The 22,205-nt window shown below is 43.4% G+C and overlaps 1 protein-coding gene across 3 annotated transcripts in view; it reads left to right on the forward strand.

The window, feature by feature from the left end:
* The first annotated feature begins 271 nt into the window (after nt 1-271).
* Nucleotides 272-22,205, forward strand: part of Stk33 (serine/threonine kinase 33) — a 166,210-nt gene continuing 144,276 nt past the window's right edge. For 2 of the 3 annotated variants that reach the window (XM_087908575.1, XM_087908578.1), the window contains exon 1: nt 536-760. The gene's annotated coding sequence lies outside the window, so the exon portion shown is untranslated. Of the gene's footprint in view, nt 415-535; nt 761-22,205 lie in introns of those variants that run through there. The other variant, XM_087908577.1, reaches the window with a different exon arrangement.

The following is a 22,205-nucleotide window of genomic DNA, read 5'->3' on the forward strand; positions in this document are numbered from 1 at the left end:
AAGGTTCAGTGGGAGCGCGAGCCTCGGCACTAGCTCGGGCTGCCCGCACCTTGACTATGTCTGGACATCCCGTCACGATGACAACAGTGCTGTTAAAATGTGTTTTACTTAACACTGCGCTGCTCTGTGCTCAAGGCAGGCTTCCCTGCTCGGTTCCCGGGGTGCAGCCGGTGGGGACCGGGCTCTGGGGCACGTGGGCGCCGTTGCACGACTCGTGCACCCCTCCCAGGCTCCACGCACGCGGAAAGCGGAGGGGCTTTGCACTTTGTCCCGGTGAGGACCCCGTCCACCTCCCGGGTCGGCTCAGCGGCCTGAGAAAAGTTAAGCTTAAGCTTCTTTAGGTGTGGAGTTTGGGGCCGGGCGACCACCCGCGTGGAGTGTACTCCTCCGCCAGAGGCAGCCCGCCTGCCTGCGGTGAGTGGCCCCCGGGTCGCCTCACAGGGCGCGGCCACGCTGCCCTGAGGGAAAGGGTGGGCGGGAGGGTTAGGCTGCGGAGCGCCGTTGCTATGGCAACCGCGGGCAAACCGGCCTCAGGGCCTCCAGCTGCGGGTCTGCCTGCCAGGCAGCCAGCGCTGAGGGACCTGGCGATGACCACGGACCCTTCAGGAGTCCCCAGGGGCCTAAACAGTTGGCACCTCATTTCCCCCTGATTTGGTGTTTGGGTGGCAACTGGCTGCTTGGGTCCATCCACACCTCCTCACCTCCATCCCACTTTCACTACAGGAGACATTTTTGAAAGTTTAATGTGACCTCACTAAGGGTAAGTGTGTGTGTGGGAAAACGCCCTAAGAAGCTTTGGAGTTGTAAGGCGTTGATTTCTTTTGAATTTTCTAAGAGTCGGACACCCAGCAGGACTTCATTATATTGTGATGGGTTCTTCGGGTACACTTCCTGCACGTAGTGGAAGCTCAGAAGGTAGGGTGATATTAAGAGCTGTCTCCTGCTGATTCTGAGGCTAGGGAATTTCAGCCTGCTGCCTCAGTTTCCTAGATGCGCCTTAGATTTCTCCCACAGTGGTGGCCTGAAGTGAACCCACATGTGAAATTGCCATGTGCAGGAAGGACAAACGGCTAAGTGGCTAAGTTAGTTGTAGGGGATAATTGCACATTTTGGGTACTTGTTCCTCACCGCAGCTGAGGAGGACCCTGTTTTCTCTGGTCTGACCACCTACCTTCAGCATCAGACCAGGATCTTGCCCGCTGTACACAGGAGGAAGGATCTTTGAGTCGAAAGCAAAATCAACAGGTTTTTGAACGTAAGCTTTCTCTCCTCCAAATCGTCTTCAAATTGTGAGCAATATGTAGAGAGTCTGTACATTTAAAATTCTCGTCCGTGTAAGCCACCGGTGTTCTTGTCAGAATGAATCACACCTCTGTTTCGTTCTCAGGCCGGGACTCTCACCCTCTTCATCAACTTGTGTTCATTTTTGTCTTCATACCCAAGATCAGGCCTAAGTGCTTACTTCTGTTTCTTCTATGGCCTGAGAACAGGTTATGTTATCTTGTCTCTTGTAGTTTCCTCCTAATTGGTCTAAAGCCATCATCTTGTTTTACAGTGTTCTTGCTTGTCCGCTCTGCAGTGGAAACAATATTGAAAATTTATAAATTGACCGTGCTGGGCCAGAGAGATGGCTAAGTGGTAAAGGTGCTTGCCACCAAGTCCGATAGCCTGAGTTAGATCCCCGGGGGAAGGACAGAACTGACTCCACAGATTGCCCTCTGACCCCCACGCATGATCTCTAGTACCTCAAGAAGAATGATCTAGGCCAGGCATGGTGGTTAGCTTCTAACTCTTCCTGATGTTATCTACAGAGACTCGAGTTTTTCATCCTGATTTTTTAAAAAGATTTATTTATTATGCATACAACATTGCCTCCATGTATGCCCACACGCCAGAAGAGAGCACCAGATATCATTACAGATGGTTGTGAGTCACTATGTGGTTACTGGGAATTGAACTCACGACCTCTGGAAGAACAGCCAGTGCTCTTAACCACTGAGCCATCTCTCCAGCCCCTTCCTCATCCTGATTTTTTTTTAAATTTTATTGATTTTTGTTGAGCTCTACATTTTTCTCTGTCCCCCCCTCCCTGTCTCTCCCCTCCCCTTCAACCCTCTCCCAAGGTCCCCATGCTCCCAATTTACTCAGGAGATCTTGTCTTTTTCTACTTCCCATATAGATTAGATCTACGTTTTCATCGTGAATTTTTTTGTCTCACTTCAGGACCTTTATACTTGGTCCTTTCCCTGCCATTTCCTTCTCTTTATCTCTTACCCTTGATCTCTGAGGCCAAACGTTTCCTCAGGAAAACTGTGTTTGATTACTTTGTCTGGGACAAACCTCAATATTGGCTCCTCTAGTAACATTTCTGGGTATGGCGCATGGTGTGTCACTAATAAGTATCAGAATGCCTGAATTTGAACTCTTTTCCCTTGGCCTTCACTGGCGTCTGAGAGTATCATGCGATGGTGAGAGGCACAGACTGCAGGAACAGACAGATAGTTTACAGGTTCGTTCTAGTTCTGTCACAGTTCCTCACCTGAAATCTGGGGAAGGGCGATACAGTGTATATTGCACCACTTCTTCTGGGATCCAGAATGTGTATAGACTGTCCCCTTGTGGTGGCTTGGATAAGAACAGCCCCTATGGGTTAATATATTTGAATGCTTGGTCATCAGGAGCCGTACTACTTGTGAGGGATTAGGCTGTGTGGCCTTGTGAGGGATTAGGCTGTGTGGCCTTGTTGGAGGAAGTCACTGGTGGGTGCGCTTTGAGGTTTTGAAAGCCCAAGCCAGGCCAGTCTCTCTCTCTCTCTCTCTCTCTCTCTCTCTCTCTCTCTCTCTCTCTCTCTCCCTCTCCCTGTTGCCTGCAGATCTGGATGTAGAACTCTCAACTGCTTCTCTGATACCATGTCTGCCCGTGTGCCGCCATGCTCCCAGCCATGCTCTGCACCATCACAGCGGACTGAACCTCTGAAAGTGGAAACAAAGCCTCAGTTGAATGCTTTCCTTTATAAGAGTGGTCACGGTGTCTCTGCACATCGAGGGAACTCTAAGACAGCCCTGAATGCCACCAACTACGTTAGCTTCTCTTTAGTAAACTGAATCTTAATGGGAATAAAGCTGGTGCATAGTTTGTCATTAGTTCATGGCAAGGTTTAGGAGCAAACGAATCTGCCAAAATATTTTGAATTTCAGTCTAGAAAGTCAGAGTTTGTCTTGGTGTAACCTTAATTCAGACACCTTCTCAGTGCCTCGGATTTTTTGCCGGGAAGTGGGATATGACTCTAGCCAGTCTGTCTACAGGTTCAACGTCATATTGCTTTAAAAAATAAATGAATTACTGCATGTGAACTACTTGAAACGGTGAATGGTGCTTAGTCAGTAATATGTAAGGGTCCTCTCATGCCATTTTCTTAGTTCTATATGGCTCTCCAAATGAAGTGTTGTTAGATATTATTATTACTATTATTTACATGTCAAGTACCAAATGTAGTGATGACTGTCTTCATAATTTAATCTTTTCATTATATCCCTGTTGCTTAAGATCAGTTTCTCGAAAATGAAATTCCAAAGGACAGCAGTGCTGAAATGCTCTTGAATCATGGGCTGCTGTATTCTCCAGAAGGATGATTGTCTTCAGCCCCACTGTCGGCTGATGCCCATTTCACAGATAAAAATGGTTCCTCTTTATTATAACTTATATCTTTATTATTTATTTGCTTAAGCATTAAGCAACCTAATTATTAGCTGTTAACGATTTCTTTCATTTGAATGTCTATATAGACTCTTTGAAGGATTCTCTAGACATAGTAATTGTACACATTGATGTGGTACAGTATGGCATTTGAATATGTGCATGTAGTGATCTTAATGATCAGGTCAGTTGACAGTTTTCATTTCAAACTAGAAGGGTTTTTGTTTTTGTTTTGAGACAGGGTTTCTCTGTAGCTTTGGAGCCTGTCCTGGGACTCACTCTGTAGACCAGACTGGCCTTGAACTCACAGAGATCTGCCTATCTCTGCTGGGATTAAAGGCGTGCGCAGCTACTGGGTGGCCCTCAAACTAGAAGTTTTAAAATTGTGCTCTTCGACTGTAGATATCCTATGTTCTGGGAATATTAGAAGTTACTGCTCACATCCAGCTGCACCCCTGACCTGCTTTATTTCCATACTCTGTTTCTCCCATTGTTTGTCTGACTTCTGTCTTCATTGCTAGGCAGGAACCAGCCTCCTGGGCTTTAGCAGGACTTAGGGTAAGGCTGTTACTTGCCAGTCGGCTACTGAGTATACTAGAGACCAGTGTTTCAGAAGCTAAGACTCGGGTGAAATCTGAAATCTAGACAGTGTGGGCCTTCAGGTCAACAGGGGTGGGGCAAAGACATCCAGGTGGGAAGCAGAGGGCCAAGGGAGATGGTCGAGGCTCTCAAAGCTGGGAGGAAGCTCTTTCCACAGGAACAGTGCAGGTTCATCTGTGGAGGAAGAGGGGTGTGGAGGGCACCGTGTCAGCCACACATTGGTTTGTGAGCACTGTTGATATGGTGAGAATATTGCTTGTCATACAGGGCGTGTTTTAAACCACAATTGCCTTTTCATTTATAATGGCTTTTTTTGGTGGGGGGGAATCTTGAGGTGTGAACTCAGGGCTGCATACCATGAGCCATGAACGTCCCTTGGCTCCTATGTAATTTTAGACTTAGAATGTCCTTATGCAGAGACTGGACAACAACCTACACTTTCTTAAAAATGTAACCATATATATTTTTAAAAAAATGTTGTTTTGTGATACTAGTAAATTGAGAGGTAACGACAGTCGACATAAGAAAGTTGAGAGCCTGCGACAGTGGGCGACAGCACTTTCTGTCAGCATGAGGACCTGGGTTCAGATACCAGTGCCTGTCTAGAAGGCTAGCGTCCCTGACTTCAGATAGTTGGGTGTGTGCTGAGACAGAAGGAGCATTCTAGCTCTGGCCTGGCTCCAGGTTCAGTGGTGGACCCTGTCTCAAAGGAAGAAGTCAGAGCTGAATAGAGCAGGACAACAGACGTCCTCGTCTGACCTCTGTGGGTGTGCAGACAGGCACACATACACACAGGAACCACACATATACAGTGTATGCACACCCCCCCCAAGACACAGAGTTAACAGTATACTTTCTCATAAAAATTGTGAAAAATGATGCTACAAAGGCCGGTGCTCATCCGTCTCCGTGCCTCACTGAAGAGGAAGGCAAGAGCTCTTTGTGTAGGGAGAATGAGGATGGATCTTTCTGAAGTGGCTTCCAGATATTCTAGACCTGTAGGGTTGTTTCTTTGTCCTCAAGACCCCGAGAAGTGGTTTCTGAAAGAGAAGATGTAATCCTGGAGGCATTTTCTTTCTCTTTCTCTCTCTCTCTCTCTCTCTCTCTCTCTCTCTCTCTCTCTCTCCTCCCTCCCTCCCTCCCTCCCTCCCTCCCTCCCTCCCTCCCTCCCTCCCTTCCTTCCTTCCTTCTTTCTTTCTTTCTTTCTAATTTATTTTCTTTCACATTTTTTTTAAAAAAAGAAAGCAAATTATCTTTTTTCATTTTACATACTAATCCCAGTTCCCACTCCCTTCCCTCCTCCCATCCCCTCAACCTATCCCCTCTCTTCACCTCCCATCCAATCCTCAGAGAGGGTAAGGCACATTGCTTTGGGAAAGGCCCAAGACCCTCCCTACTATATCTAGGCTGAGCAAGATATCCATCCAAAGAGAATAGGTTCCCAAAAAGTCAGTACGCGCAGTAGGGATAAATCCTGGTGCCACTGCCAGTGGCCCTTCAGTCTTCTCCAGCTGTGCAACTGTCACCCACATTCAGAGGGCCTGGTTTGGTCCTATCCTGGTTCCTTCCCAGTCTGGCTAGAGTTGGTGAGATCCCATTAGCTCAGGTTGACTGTTTCAGTGGGTGTCCCCATCATGGTCTTGACCTCTTTGCTCCTATTCTCACTCCTCCCACTCTTCAACTGGACTTTGGGAGCTCAGTCCAATGCTTCACTGTGGGTCTCTGCCTCTGTTTCCATCAGTTGCTGGGTGAAGGTTCTATGGTGACATTTAAGACATTTATCAGTCTGATTACAGGGCAAGGCCAGTTCAAGCACCCTCTCCTCTATTGCTTAGAGTCTTCACTGGGGTCATCCTTGTGGATTCCTGGGAGTTTCTCTAGTACCAGGTTTCTTTCTAGCCTCACAATGGCTCCTTCAATCAAGATATCTCTTTCCTTGTTTTCCGTCTCTTTCCTTCCCCCATCTTGACCATCCATTTCCCCCAAGTTCTCCTCCCCTTCTGTCCTCCCCTTGCCCCCCTCCCTTCTCCCCCTCACCTCGATGCTCCCAATTTTGTCAGGCGATCTTGTCTATTTCCCCTTTACCTGGAGGCATTTTCTACGCTCATCTGTGTAATGATCCTTCATGGGATTTCATACACTCACGGTTGCTACATACCAAGAAATATCCATTTTTAAGTAGAAGCTTAAATAAGGAAGACGTGACAAAATTGATTGCTGTCTTTCTGGTGTACTTTCAGGTGCGCTTCTCTCCTCTGGATTCCCCTGCATAATAGTGAAGCTGATTAGGTTTTGCGTGGATTTACCTTTAGGGCTCTAGGATGTGAATAATGGGCACATAATTGTTAAATTGTGTTAATGTACCTGCTCTAAATTTATTAAGAAGTAAATTGTACAGTGCGTAAGAAATGAATCACCCCCAAATCTCTGGTTTTATTGGCTTGAAGTTGTTTTTAAAAAGGCTTATAAGGTGAGGGCAATGATTTTAATAACTAATTAAAATGTCATTTCTATGTGTTGTAGACTACATAAAATTACCTTTCAAATCGTCATTGATTATATACATATGTATGTGATGTGGAAGTAGAGCAAGACTGTGGGGGAGGGGAGAGAGGACCAGTGAGAGGCAGAGCGAAGACAAGGAAAGTAAGGGGGCAACTATCAGAAGGAAAACATTTTGTCCTGTATAATTACTGAAAAATGAACAAAAATAAAAACACATTAAAGTTATTACTTTGAATTCCAGTCAGGATGACTAATAAATTGGAATAAAATAGGGAGAGACCCCAAGTTTTTTGTGTGTTTTTAGTGTTGTATATAGGTTTGATACTGTTAACAAAATTTGGCATGGTACTGCACACCTATAATCCCAACACTTGAGAGGCTGAGGCAGGAGGATTGAAAGTTTGAGGCCAGCCTAGGTTCCATAGCAGGTTCTTGTCTCAAAAAAAAAAAGTTACCATTTTCTTACTTTTGGACACAAATTTAGTAAGCAATATTAACTATTGCAAATACATATTCAGCAAGCATTTATTGGATGCTTATGATATACACTCGATTCTAGTACATTGAACTGTGTCTTCACCTTTGTATTGCATGTGTAAAACGTTTGCTTGTGGTTCCGTATTTTTAACGTGAGCTGGTAGCTATTTCAAGAAGCTGATCATCTGGACCCATTTTAATTCTGGACCCCAACAATTAATGATTCATAACAAAAGCATTGTAGAAAATTCCTCTAATCTGCAAGACTGAGATGGTGGCCACCGTGGTGCTGGCCATTGTGCTGTGATCATTTACCACCAACAAAAGCTGTACCTGCGAGACTCCAGTTCTCGCTACTAGAATCCTCCTCAGTGCGCTGTAGCAGGCCTCACAAGGGCATTTTTCATGTGTTACAGGGAGCTCAGATCTTTCCTGCCTGAGATTTTGGAGAAAGGCCCATATTTATTCTTGGATGGTTTTCATAGAAGTCCAACTCATTTTCTTCTCACACTTCTTTTAAAAGCATTTATTTATTATTTAATGTGTGTGTGCATGTACGTGGGTGTGTGCACATGCATATATCATGGTACATTGCTATGTGTGAGATTCTGGTGAGATGTGAATAAACCTTTACTTACCCAAGATGGGGAACTGATGACAGACCAAAGTAAGGATGCCTCCAGAGTCCAATTTGGTGAACCAATGAATTTTTATTTGGATACTAAGAGGAGTATATTAAGAGGTTACTTGCAGGAACAGGGAAGATTAAAAACCACCTGTAGTACCTGAAGCCCACCCTAGCATGGACATGGCTCACAGAATCTGGAACCGGGAGCTCACTGTGACTGACAGCAGCTGGGCAGGTTGGAGAGTGTCTCTTGCAGGCAGCCCAGCGGGTATCTGCCTTCTCAGGAGTCCTTATTGCTCGGTGGGGAAAGGCCTAGTGGATGGTTGGATTCAGGGAGTTAGTGCTGGAAGCCCTGCTCCAGATGGTTCATGACCTGGGACAAATGTGTTAAGTTGGTGCCACAAAGAGACTGTGACTGCTTGTTGTCCAAGCAAGTGGCCCGGATGCCTGGGCTGTCTTTATTTATACAGTTTCAATGCTTTGAATGGACAGTTTTAAATCACTTTTTATTTCCTACGTTTCTAAAAATGACTGCAACAGTTGCCAGTTTGTTCTTTGCTTTTTCCCCTTCTGTCTCCCAACTCCCCCACCCGTAGCCATTAACTTTTTGATTTATATCTCTACTGTCAAAAGAATAAGCAGTTTTGCAAGCTACAAAGGAACTTTTCTGACTAGGCACAGCTGCAGGTAGGACAGTGTGTCCAGTTGGCAGCACATGGGGCTATAGTGTCCTGCAGGGCGAGAGATAGTTTTGGCTCTTGTGCTTAATATTGACATCTGGTAGCATCTGGATGCTCATAATCTACTCACCAGCCAAAGCTGGATCAATCCATTCTACATTTTGTACTGTTGTACCTCCTCTGGGGATATATCAGGGTTTCCCCCATTTATCCTATAGACAACATAACTTGGAAACTTACTTTTCACAGTTGGCACTGTTTATCCCTTGTCCTTTTGTCCGTCTCTCTTGTATTGACACAGTTATTAGAAATAAAGAAAATGTGGGTTTCTATGTTTCTGCTTCATCCCTGTTCCTAGACTGTTGGCATTAACTCTTGGTACCATCTATTTAATAAAATTTCTTTAAAACTCTTATGGTTAAAAATCGTTCTTTCCAGAATAGTTATACAAATTTAATATTAAACTTTGTGACCTGCTGTGCCTCATTCAGTCTAGCAGTGTGACTGGCATGGTGAAAGCAAGGAGAGCAGGTAGCACACATGCTCCTGGGGTCACGCCCAGAATTATGTAGCAAACTGATTACAGGTCTTTGCCAAGTAGGTCAGGGTCTCCAGGGTCCGGCCGCAAGGAGAGCCATTTGTGCTGTTCTCATGCCTCTCCCCTGAAGAAGTCACATGGTTCCTGCCACTCTAGAGTTGCCTACTTCCTAAGTCTTGATGAGGCTTCCCCTCAGAATGTTCTGAGTCTTTAGAACTTACTAAGCTTTGCATAACACATGCATGTGAAAGTCAGAGAACAACTTGTGAGACCCGGTTCTTTAATTCTACCGTGCGGGTCCTGGGGATCAAACTCGGGTCTTCAGGTTCGGCAGCACGTGCCTTTAGCTACTGATCCATCTTACTTGCCCTCAAACACGTTCTTAATTTTTTAAAAATACCCCTTGATTTTATGTATAGTAAAATGCTTTATATTACCATTTAGCAGGATGTTTTCAAGCTTCATTTCTGTTGCAGTGTGCGTAGCATTTCCTTTCTAACCATCAATTAATGTCATGTGTTTTCTTTCTTGAGTATTGTGCTGCTATTGCCGTGTGTGCACAAGTGTTGGCACGAACCCGTCCTTTCAGTCCTCTTGGGTGTGCCTGGCATGTATGAGTAGAATTTCTGGTCTTCTGGGAACTCTTAACTTTTGGAGAAACCCTTGAATCCTATCCCAAAGCCACTGGACCATCTCACTTTTTTCCCAGCAATTTGCAGTCCCCTTTTCTCAGAGGAAGCCGATACTGACACACGATGGGAAGAGATGACTGGGAAGGCTAGCAGTGCCAGCCTGTGGAATCTGTTCCGCTGGGTTCAAATGGAGAACACAGAAATGCAGTTTTTACTAAAGGGTTAACATCTTTGTTTTAAATCCATCTCTAGAAAAAGATCTTTTTCCTGTTATTTTTAGCATTTTATCCATGCGTCTGCTCTTTTGGGTTTTTGCCTTCTTGACTTCTCCACTCTAATACTGCCCCCAGTTACTTGCATATTTCCTTTGGTATCACGACCTTTTGTCATGACTCATGGTGTCAGAGTGGATCTGTCTTCTGTATATGCAGGATGTAGCCACAGAAGAGATCCGTCAGGGTGACTGTGGCCAAGTGGAGAGGGACCCTGAGCTGGAGGTTTGTCCTCTGCCCTGGATGGTGACTTCACTGTGATCTCCCTTTGGGCTTCTTTATTCTTACTCATGATAGGCCTTGTTCTAGGCTCAGTAGAGTGACCCGGGATTGAGGTGTGGCCCAGCAGCCTGGTTTACATCTCACTGTGGCAGTCAGCGCCTTTTATCCACTCAAGGCACACCCCAAGTCGACTCTACAGACCAGAGAACCTGTCTGCAGTTCCAGAGGCTGCTTACATAAAGTGTGACCTGGAATCTTACCAAGCTGTAGTTGTGCACACCTATAACCCAGGACTTAGAAACGGATAGAGGCAAAGCCAGCCTGGTCTGCATAGGACGGTCCCGGCCATCCAGGGCTGCACAGTGAGACCCTGCCTCAAAACCAGATCGTCACGAAGGAGCCTCCCTCCCAAAATGAGATTGGTTAGCTATGGGAAGAGAGGGTAAGGCAGCTGTTTTGTTATACAATATTTGAAGAGTTGTTCAAATACACTTGACAGAGGCCCACATTTTGATCTTATATTCTGGCCCTGCCACTGAGTAGCTCTGTTTTTCCATCTACATTCCTTTCAGCCTAAAATAATTCTGTGCTTCAGAAATATAACATACAGTTCCTGTACTGATGAGATCTGGATTCTTTAGAAGATTGAGTAGCAGCATGGTAGCTTTTTGAGTTCAGCCATCAGCGAATTGAAATTGTAATAACTGTATTTATTATACTCAGTTCTGAATGAGTTATAACTAAGCCTTTTGTTGGTCCCATATTATCTCTGGTTTACAGACTAATTTGTTTTTCTTTTATTTTTTTAAGTAGGATTTCCTTAAATTCTATGGATGTTTCATTACTAGAATGTTTAAAATGGCTGATTGCTGGGATCTTCAGGGAAACTAAAGCCTTACTTACATCTAGTATTTTTATTTTAGTTCATTCTTTAAATGAGTTCAAAAGTAATTTATTTTAAAGGAGTGACTATTTTTTATGTAACTACATTTCTTGCAAGTTTAGAAATTTTTGGCCACATAATTTTACTCTTGCCCCTTTAGCTTAGGCTGTAGGTAGCATATGGATTGTTGGCTGCTTTCCCAGTGAATCGCATGGCATTGGGTCTTAGCACCCTCCCCCACGTTCCCTGCTGCTGATTTTGCCTAGTGTTGATTTATATATTTTTATTCTCCTGGCACTTTTCACAGTACTCACCAAGCCCTGCCACGTTGGAAGTGGGGGTTCCCGAGTTGGAGCCTTTTCCATGTGACTGTTCCCTAGCGAGTAAAGAGTTGTTGATCAGACTGTAGACTTGATGTTTAGTTCTCGGTGCCAGGTTTCAGTGACTGTATGACAGCCCTGAAGCTGTGTCAGCACATCTGCTGCTGCACCTGTGTGATACACATTCGTTTACTGTATTGTGCTATGATTTTAGCTTTGTCATCTGTTGCTGTTGTTATAAAGGGATATTGATAGACTACAGGGTTCTCTGAGTATCATAGAAAATGCCTTTTATTTTATTGATCACATTGATTTTCATAAAAATACACTTCTGCTAAGTCTTCAAAATAGAGCTCACAAATAGCTCTGATGGGAGTAGCGGTGAAGACTGCTGGTTTACTGTGAGGTTGTTTCAGGAAGATCTATAAATGAAATAGTATGGACAGCCAGTCAGTGCCTTTGATATTCAAGAGTAGGAAGTGGGGGCACCTTGGCCATTTTTGAAAACTGTTTTCAGAGTAAGTTATTAATTGGATTGCAGCGCACTGCGTTAGTGCTTTAAATGGCACCACAGTTCATTGCAGTTCTGACCAGGAATAATACATATGTAGGTAAGATGAAATCCATCTTTATGAGGAGCGACTGGTCATACAAAATGGTTCAATCTGATTTTAAAATAAAGCAGTAAGTGAAACCAGTAAGAGTTCAAAAGATACTTAGGGCCCAGGAAAGAAGATTTAGTACATTTAGCTTTCGAATAGTTTCTCCCTGTAGACGAATGCCTTTAAATTGACGCAGGTTATCAAGCCATTAGATTAATAAAGCAAAGAAAGATTCCTATTTTCTCTTTGATAAGGATCCAGACTTCAGGGACAGAGAGCTCTCTTTCAGGGCAGACTTCCTCCTTAAGTGGTAAGGCTCTGTCAAAACCGTTGGTTCTCTTCCTAAATTAGTGAGAAAAAAAATCTGTTTTCTCAGGTGAGCCTGCGCTCAGTGTGAGTGCTGTCAGAGGCTTAAGATGATGGCTAGGCATGGTGGTGGATGCCTGGAACCCCGCCATTTGGTGTGGGAGATGGAGGCTGGAAGGTCGAGTTCAAGGCCAGCTTTGGCTACGTATTACAAGGGGCCAGTCTGGGCTGTTCGAAGCCCCATTAAGTTTTTTTTTAAATTTTGATTTGACATTGTGAAAAAGATGATTATGAACTGGGAGACATTGCCTAATGACAAGGATACAAATTTTATAGACCTTTTTAGAATATTTTACTATTTTCCATTCAAAGAGCTTGAAATTATTATGATGGCCCAGTTTTCTTTCCTTGAACACCTACATATCACAGACTCTTGGTATTGAAGACTATGAGAAATAACTCACATTCATTGGAGAGTGAGAGAAATGCTTGTTAACCTTAGAGAATGAACAGATCCATTCCTTCACTCTGTGCCTCTGCTAAAAATGATCTTAATCTTTCCCAAGTGATCTTGGAATTCTAGCATGAACACTGTGATATATAAGTGGTGGTTTTTGGTGCTGAAGTAATGATTTGAAGAATTTGGATATCTGATGTGAATACTGAGCAGAGGCTTTCTCACTTTATGCCTGAACATTTCAATTACGTTGCAAAGTAAAATTATGACGATTTTTCTGTTGAAAATATCTAGCATTTTTCTTTTCCCCACATATTTTTCTGAAGATATAGTAAGATTGACTGTGGAGCAATGCTTTTTTGAGTATTTGTGGCGTAGACACCTAGCTAGGGCATGGAACCAATCCATCCCTCCCGCTCTTTTGTGGCCTTGGCTTCTACACAGATTGTAGAATTGCAAAATTTACAGAGCTCCTTGCCTTGTGTGTTTATTTCTAGAGTATGGGGGAGGGAGGAAGGGATTGGGTGTCCGTTATCTTTGTTACTAATTCATATTAATGTAAAGTTCCCAAATTAACTTGTTTTCAGCAATGTTGCGTCTGTTAGCCTTGGTTGTGTGTGGGAGTTCTTTTTAGTCTTTAAGTGACATTTCAGAGTGCTGGTGGAGGAAACCTTCACCCGTTTACTTGCTAAGTTTTGACTAATTTGTATAATAAATTAAAGTCTTGTTCTTTCTTCTGTTGTCCCTTTCAACAAACACTGGTCATCTAATCTACTGCATGTATTGTCCTAAGCACCCGGGGAGGGGTGCATACTGGGTAAAAATGACCAAGGATGCTAAATATAACAGTAGGGAAAGGTGCTAGGTAGTCACAGTTAGGTATGCTCTCAGAGTCATCTGTAGAGAGCTCCAAATACAGAGGAACTTATTTGTATATGAGGCAGGAAAAACAAGGGTGTGGAAATTGATTGTTAAGATGGAGGTGGAATTTAATACTTAATATTTTGATGCTTATCAGTATTGTTCAGGCTGCATGAGTTTTGAGCATTGACTTTTCATTACATCATGGTGCAATTTACAGCCATCTGGATTTTGCAACATCATTTTTTTTAATCTATAAAGAATCTTTTATGGTAAGTTTCGGATGCTGGCCTCCGGAAGCTTAGCGGGAGATGCCGCATTGCTCAGTCTCCGGCTCTGTCTTAACAGACGCTTCCTTGTCCCTCTGCCTCTCTCCCCTTTGCTGAGGGAATCTGACCCAGTTGCTGGGCAGTTAGTTGATGAGATTCTGTGTCACTTCGAGTGTTTTGCTAAAGCTTTTGACTTTTGTATTGACTATAGTGTTATTCAGTTTCTGTTTTAAAATCCCTTCTACTGGGTTTGCTGAGATGGCTCAGTGGTGCAGGTGCTTGCTGCCAAGCCTGACAGCCTGAGTTGGACGCCAGGGTCCCACGTGTTAGAAGGGGAGAACGGGCACTCCACCCATGGCAGTTGCCTGTCTCCTTCCTGTGAATTTGCCCTTTCTAGATAGTTAACAACATTGAAATCTTACAGCGTTCATCCCTTTGTACCTAGCCTGTTTCACATAGTGTGATTTTGGTCTTGCAACATGTGACCATCAGCCAGAGGCTCATATGGACCTTTTCTGTAGATCTAGTTTCTGTACTCTTTTCCCTCAACTAGGCTAGACTTCGTGGGGGGGGGGGGGGGAGGATCCAAGACTTATTGAGGAAACTGCTTCTAGGTGTTAAGCTGGTACAATAGGATTCGGAATGTTTCTTTTCCCTTTCTCTTGTTGCCTGTCATATAATGTTTGCAACCATTATATTGTATCTATCCAGTTTTCTAGCTGTTTAAAGCACAAGGGTAAATGTTACCCTATTTCTCCTTGACCAGAAGCAGAATCACCCTCCCTCCCTCCCTCCTTTCTCCCTCCCTCCCTCCTTTCTCCCTCCCCTCCCTCCTTTCTCCCTCCCTCCCTCCCTCCCTCCCTCCCTCCCTCCCTCTCTCCCTCCCTCCCTCCTTCCATACCTCCCCTCTCCCCCCTCTTTCTCTCTCTCTTCTTTTTGTGGTACTGGTAGTTGCACCCATATATTGGTATTTGTATTTGATCTTTGATCTAATTCCTAGCCCTTTCTTTTTTATTTTGAGGGAGGGTCTTGCTGAATTGCTCGGGACAGTTGCCTCAGACCTGCAGTCCTCCTGCTTCAGCCTTCTGTGTGACTGGGATTATGGACATATGCTATCATGTACTTCTAAAAATGGACCAGACTAGCAAATACTCAAATCTCTGCCTTTTCCTTACTCATTTATATGTCTTTGGTAGAACTGAATTGTCCCAGTTGTAGGCTGTACAGTTTCTAGGCTCTAAGTGTTGATTTAGTACAAGAAGAACAGCAAGGTGATCGCACATCATTGATTAGGTCTGGCTGCACATGATGCAGAGGAGAATAGTTTTCCTCTGCTGTGTCACATCTGACCTGCTTCTGCTGACTCGAGTTCCTACACAGGCATTAGGGAAATATTGACGGGTGTAGTTTAACAGCACCACACTTGGTGAAACGCCAAATTCTACAATAATAGATTTTTATGCTTCCAAATATAAAAGTATTTTCTAGAATCTTTTTTGCTGTTATGTTGAAATGCATGTTTGAGTAGTATCATACTTGTTAGTGACCTTTAATGGCAGAGAGAATAATGTGTAGTCTGCACAGAATCTAACTATAATGTAGTATTTTTTCATTATTTTTGAGTTGTAGTTTAATAAATATAGCTTATTATCCACAATTTACAATTACAGTTACATAAATCTCTCCTTTTTTTCTCTTGTACCGAATATGTGTAAATGTTATGAATAAAAATTGAGAGGAAATTTCATGTCATTTTAATGGGCTTATTGCATATATTGAATAGCTGAATTGCAACTTTTAATTTCCTCTTGGAATAAAGAATTGAAATAGTGAAATAAATTGGGACACCTCAGGACAGTGGTCGACGGAACTAAACTCTTTTCATTTTGTTTGAGAGATCGCATTGTTTTATGGTAAAAACAGCCTGTTTCACTCTGAGTGACAATTATTTTGTCATGAAGAAATATCTTGAAATTGTGGGTCATTTTTCAATTTTATATGCATTTTGTCAGCCTAAAATAATCGCTGATTTGGACTTTCCATGGAAAAGAGGTAAAGATTATATTATTAACTTTGCAGGGAAGTGTTTTTAGGGCCTTGATCAGATATATTACTTAGACGCAGTGGAATATTATAAAAGGGTTTGAATCCTGTAATGCCAACTCAGGCAAGAGATAGATAACTGTAAAGTTCTGGGTGTGGTAGTGCGAGTCTGCCGCTGCTGTGCTTGGGCATTGATGGCCAGAGCACCGGGGATTTGAGGCTAGCCTGATCCTTATGAAACCCTGTCAACAGACAGACGGCCAAAGAAACAAACAAATAGACAGACAGACCTTCTGAAAACGAAACTCCAAGCTAAAATGAAACAAAAAGCTCCAGAGAGACAAGTTAGTTGTAGAAAAAAAGTAAAATCTATGCTGCATGATGCAGAGAAGCAGAGGGGCGTGCTGTGCTCGGGCACTGCCTGTGTGTGCAGTCAGCAGGAGATGCGGAATGCGCTCAGGGCCTGGAAGGAAATGCAGCTGGTGGTTTGTTTTTTGCTTAGGAGACAAAATCTGGAGATACTCATCATGTTCACACGGGGGCAACTTATAAACTTCCCAGGTTTCCCACAAAACACCACTCAGACCGAGGGCCCTGTTCTCTTGTATAGGCGCGGCTTATATACTTTCAGAAAGGATTAACAGTAACTGAACTGGTTCTGTCTGGGTTTACTATAGCTAAACCTCTGAAGAGCTGTATCCTGATAAAGGCTCTTGTTATTTCCTACATCTTCATAAATTACTGCCTTACTCTGGCCATAGTTTCTCCGGCCAGAAGTAAAGATGATTTGATAGCCCTGGACTCCGCCACATGGGGCTAAGGACACTGCTCATGTTTGTACTCCCTGGGTCTTCACCAAGTCGGTCACACTCGTTTCCCATTTATAGACATTTGCCTGACAAGCTAGACTGGATGGAGGCGAGTTACAGTCCAGAATCTCTTTGTTAACTGCATTTTGTGCTGCAGTGTTTGAGTTTGAGGAGTTATCACTGGGTTGGCTGCTTGTTATCAATGAATTGCTTGTTTGTGTGGTGCTGGGGGTTGCATCTAGGGCCTCATGCTTGCTGGGTGAGCGCTCTCACTAAAGTGTATCCTCTTGCCACCCCTGTAACTTCCAATTGTAAGAGTCTCACTAAGCTGCCCAGGCTGGGCTTTAAATCACTCTGTAGCTCAGACAGGCCTTGGTCTTTCAGTCCACCTGCCCCGGCCCCTGGGTGGCGGGGATCACGGGCCTGAGCCACTGGCCCAGTGCTTTCAAGGCTGTAAACTTTGCTTCAACAATGTTACAGGTTGCACACAACTTTAACAGTTAACAAGAAGCTCATTCAGTAATTTAAAAATATCTCCACTAGAGGTCAGTCTATCACCTGGGAATAAGAATATTGTTGCTTTCCTGTCTTAAAAGTGAAATTTTTGTTTGAGACTAATGTGACTGAATAAATGTTGAATTAAAAGCATAATCAAAGAGTCATTTTTCATGTGTGGTGTTGGGGATCAGACTCAAGGCTTTACAAATGCTAGACAATCATTCTGCCACTTAGCTGTACCCCCAGACTTCAGAGTCAGCTTTACAGAAGCAAAAGCATGCATGGCTATTATAAGATCCAATATTGGCTCAATAGATTGTATTTGCAGAGTTCATTCAAGATATCTCATTGAAATGACTTCTGGGATAGAAAGACTACTTATCGATGACCTTGATCTTTGTTTTCTATAAATTACTCCCACATTAAATATTAAACTAGGTTTTCATTACTAGTATTTCAAATTCCTTTCCTTGACTCATTTAATTCAGTCAGTGCTGCAGGACACACCCAGAAGGTAATGAAGCAGTGAAGTTGTTTGGTGCCCACTAAAAGATACTTTTAATATTAGGGCAACATGAATATAAGCTTTTTTTTTTCCTTAAAAATAGCTTAGAGAATTTTATTTCTCACCACCCAGGTTTTAAAAATAACATGGTATTGGATTAAGAAGTTAACAGTCTTTATTTAGAAGCAATGTTTTGAGCCTACCTGTGCTTGTGAAAGGGGAGTGTTATTGTGGAGGAATTACACACACGTTATTTGTAGCGTCTAGCTGGTAGAGAGTAATTACCCACCTGACTCATGACGTTAGTGAGACTTAAGTAATGGTTCTGGCTACTGTAGGTTAAATAAAGCCTCTTAGGCAGCCTTCAAACTAACTGAGACAATCTGACTTGACTACAGATTTGCCACACTGATAATGAATGGCACCGTGCAGAAGAGGCCAGAGCAAGGAGGGTGGATCAGCACAGGGTGTACTGTTGGACAGGCAGTGACATAAACCCAGAGAGGAATGAGGGAGCCGTAGACAGAGGTCTGCAGAGCAGACAGGATGGCAAGATTTATCCCTTGCTCTGTAGCTACTATGGTGCCAGCCATTGTGCCAGGAGCTTAGTGCCCCCCACCTCATCCTTCCTCATGGACAGTATGCTAATCCCTTTTTATAGACAAGATAACTGAGGCTTAAAGAGCTCCAACAACTTACTGCACTGAGATTTGAACCCAGGGCTTGTGACGCAGCTATGAAACTGTTTCCTGATGCAGACAGCATCCCTCATCCCCTTCTTCTTTTGCTCCAGTTTTTTCCCTCCTCCTGTCTACAGTGTAAAGATAGCTGTAGGCTTACATTCAGGGTGAAATTAACCCCACAGGTAAACCTCAATTACAACAAAAGCTGAGGGTTATAACTTCCAGAGAGGCAGATTGGGGATATTTTTGTTAAAAAGTGGAAGTTTCTCAACCTTTGCCTACGCACCAGCACGACGACCTCCGTTCTCTGATTAGATGGTGATGAGCGTCGTAGTTCACACCGCTTTGTTGTTTCCCCCTCTCCGAAATCCACTGATTATCCTAGGAGGTGTCCCCTCTGTTGGCGTGGCTTCTCACAAATGGCACTCCTGGAGGTGCCTCTCAAGGACTTTGCAGAGTCTTAATAGGCAGCACAGTGGGCCGGCCACCGGGGAAGTTTAGGGATCACGGGCTTGGGCTGCCGGTGTACTTTTGTCGCTTTATTTTTACACCTGCAGGCAGCAGTGCTTCTGAGACCTTTTCGTCTTTTAAAGATAGCTTTGATCCTAGATCCCTTTCTGCTTGGGATATGTTTTTGAAGAGGTGAGGACAGAATGTCAGCTTTCTTCTCCCAAAGGCACTGGTCGCTGAATTTCCCCTATAATCCAGTACTTTCATCATCCCTCCATGTTGATGGCTCCACTAGACCCGGAGAACGGCATTGAGCTTTTGTTTTTTGACCCAAGTGGCTGGTTAATGGTGGAAGGTCCATCAGCTGAGAATGCTTTTAATCAGGCTTCCTTTTGTGTGTGTGGCTGAGCTAAGGTCTATCTACGGTCAATTGCAAAATGTCTTTCCCAAGTTTCTTTCTCTTTTTTCTCCTGAAGTTGCTGAAGGTGATATTAGGAGGAATTTGTCCGGGCCATACAAGAGTAAGCAAATGGAAAGTTCTTCTCTTTAAATAGCTTTTAATCTCTTGGATAAGACTTTGGTTTGTTTTGATAAAATAGCACAGAATTCTTAACCTAGCAGTATAAGGTAGCACCAGATTCGCAGGTGCCCGAACTTCTCAGCAGGGAAGGCCCAACCGAAGCCTCAAGACCAGAGTCCTTGCTTTCTTCCCAAAGGAGCTGGGAATGGAATTGCTTCTATCTGTTTTAATCTGCAAGTGCCCCAAGTCTTCCTTTTTCTTTTTTGCTCATTCACAGTGGAGAAGTGGTCACACATGAAATACCCAGGTTTCCTACAGCCCATCCGCCAGCCCACGTTCACCTGCATGCTCCTAGCTTCCTAGCTGCCCTCAGACCAACCTTCCTGCCTTTCTGCCTTCCTGCCTTCCTGGCTTCCTGCCTTCCTGGCTTCCCTTCTGCAGCAAAGACCATATCACAAACATAAATGCGATCTTACCACCCCTTACCCAGAAAGGCTTGTCATCTGCATTGCTCTTACAGGAGAGCGGTACACCCTTAGCTTGTGAGCCCTAAAGATCAGGTCTTTCTTTCTCCTGAGAACCTTGTAGTCTGTAGTGTCTTCCCATAGTCTTCCTCAGATCCATGTTCCTTCACCAAAACCATTCTTTCTTTTCTGAAGAGAATTTATCATTGTCCTTTGCATACCTGCTTGGATAGCTCGTTTTGAGAAATTCAAGTGTAATCATATCTTTAATTATCAGATTCATTGCATTACTATTACATGCTTTTATTTTTTTCTTTTGTTGTAAGCAGCTTTTTCCTCACATAATTTTTTTTTTAAGAACAGTAGCATCCAGTTTTACCCTAGGACCTTGGGCTATTTAGTCTCAGTTTTCGTGGTTATCCAAGAATATGGGGTATGGGTTCCATCTCCTGAAGTGGACCTTAAGTCAAGTCATACACTGGCTGGTGACTCCCACAGGCTTTGTGCCACCAGTGCCCTAGCAGATCTTGCAGTCAGGACACCATTGTAGACCAAAGGGTTTGCGGCTAGGTTGGTGTTTACATTTCTCCTTTGGTAGCATGCAGAATACCTTCCTGTACCAAAGACACTAACTCATAAGGGTGAAGGCTCTATATCGGCCAGGCACCAGCTGCTCTTCTTCATGTTCAGTGATTTGTGTAGGTGTTGTTTTCAGCAATGGGGCCTTGCTTCAGTTTGTGGAGAGCAACCAATACTCTCAGAAACAGCCTGAGTTGTTTGGGACCCTTTTAGTGAGCAACTCAATTAGATGTAACCCAGTCCTGGTACTGGAAGCTTCATTTGGTGATAAGAGATATCCAGTTGGGGTTTTTCTACCCTGTTATCTATTTGATGATTTCATTTAGACGCCCTTCATATATATGTATATCTTACAAACCTACTGTATTAGGTTTTTATACTACCCCTCAAATGGCCTTTAATTTTAGCTGTCCCTCTCTTGTCTTTTCTTTCCCTCCCCATTGATCCTCCCATTCCAGTCATCCATAACTAATTTTTCTATTTCCCTTTCTTAGGGAGATCTAGCTGCCATTCCCCTGTACCCCCAGTCCCTTACTCTATACCTAACCTCTGTAGTCCTATGGATTGTAGCTTGGTTATCATTGACTTAACAGCTAATATCCACTTATAAGCAAATACACACCCTATTTGTCTTTTTGAGTCTGGGTGACCTTATTCAGGATGATTTTTTCTAGTTTCATCAGTTTACCTGTAAATTTCATGATTTCAGTTTTTAAAGAGCTAAGTAATATTCCATTGTATAAATGTATCACGTTTAAAAAACTAATCTGTTGAGGGACTTTTTTCCCTCCAGTTTCTGGCTATTACGAATTAAGCAGCAATAAACATGGCTGAGCAAGTGTCTCTGTGGTAGGATGAAGTTTCTCTTGAGATATTCCCAGGAGTGGTGTAGCCGGATCTTGAGGTAGGTCGATTCCCATCTTCCTGAGGAACTGCCACATGGATTTCCATAGTGACTGTACAAGTTTGCGGTCCCATCAACAACAGATGAGTGTTCCCCTTATTCCACATCTTTACCAGCTTGAGCTATTATTTGTTTTATTGATCTCAGCCATTCTCATGGGTGTAAGATGAAATCTCAGAGTAGTCTTGATATACATTTCTCTAATGACTAAGAATGTTGAACATTTCTTTAAGTGTTTCTCAGCCATTTAAGTTTTTCCGTTGAGAATTCTCTGTTTAGATATGTACCCCATTTTTAATTGGGTTATTTGTTTTTTGATATCTATTTTGAGTTCTTTATATATTTTAGATATTAATCCTCTATCAGTGTGTAGTTGGTAAAAGTCTTTTCCCATTCTGTAGGCTGATACTTTGAATGATGCTGTCTTTGGGTGTACAGAAGGTTTTTCGTTTCACAAGGTCTCATTTATTGACTATTGATCTTAGTGCCTATGCTAATGGTGTTCGGAAAATATTTTCCTATGTCAGTGAGTTCAAGGGGACATCCCACTTTCTCTCTAACCAGTTCCGTTGTATTCTAGGTCTTTGGTCCATGGAGGCTGAGTTTTGTGCAGGGTGATAAGTATGGACCTATTTGGATTCGTCTGCATGCAGGCCATTCAGTTTGGCCAACACTATTTGTTCCGTATGCTTTTATTGTCAGAAAGTTCAGTGTTTGTCTTTGCGGACTGTCCCTCTGTGTGCTGTGTAAGAACCTGGAGATGCCGAGAAGGATTAAACTTTGTGCCATGTGTGCCATATGG

This window comes from Myodes glareolus, chromosome 7, assembly GCF_982192425.1.
Source record: "Myodes glareolus chromosome 7, mMyoGla1.1, whole genome shotgun sequence".
Lineage (NCBI taxonomy): Eukaryota > Metazoa > Chordata > Mammalia > Rodentia > Cricetidae > Myodes > Myodes glareolus.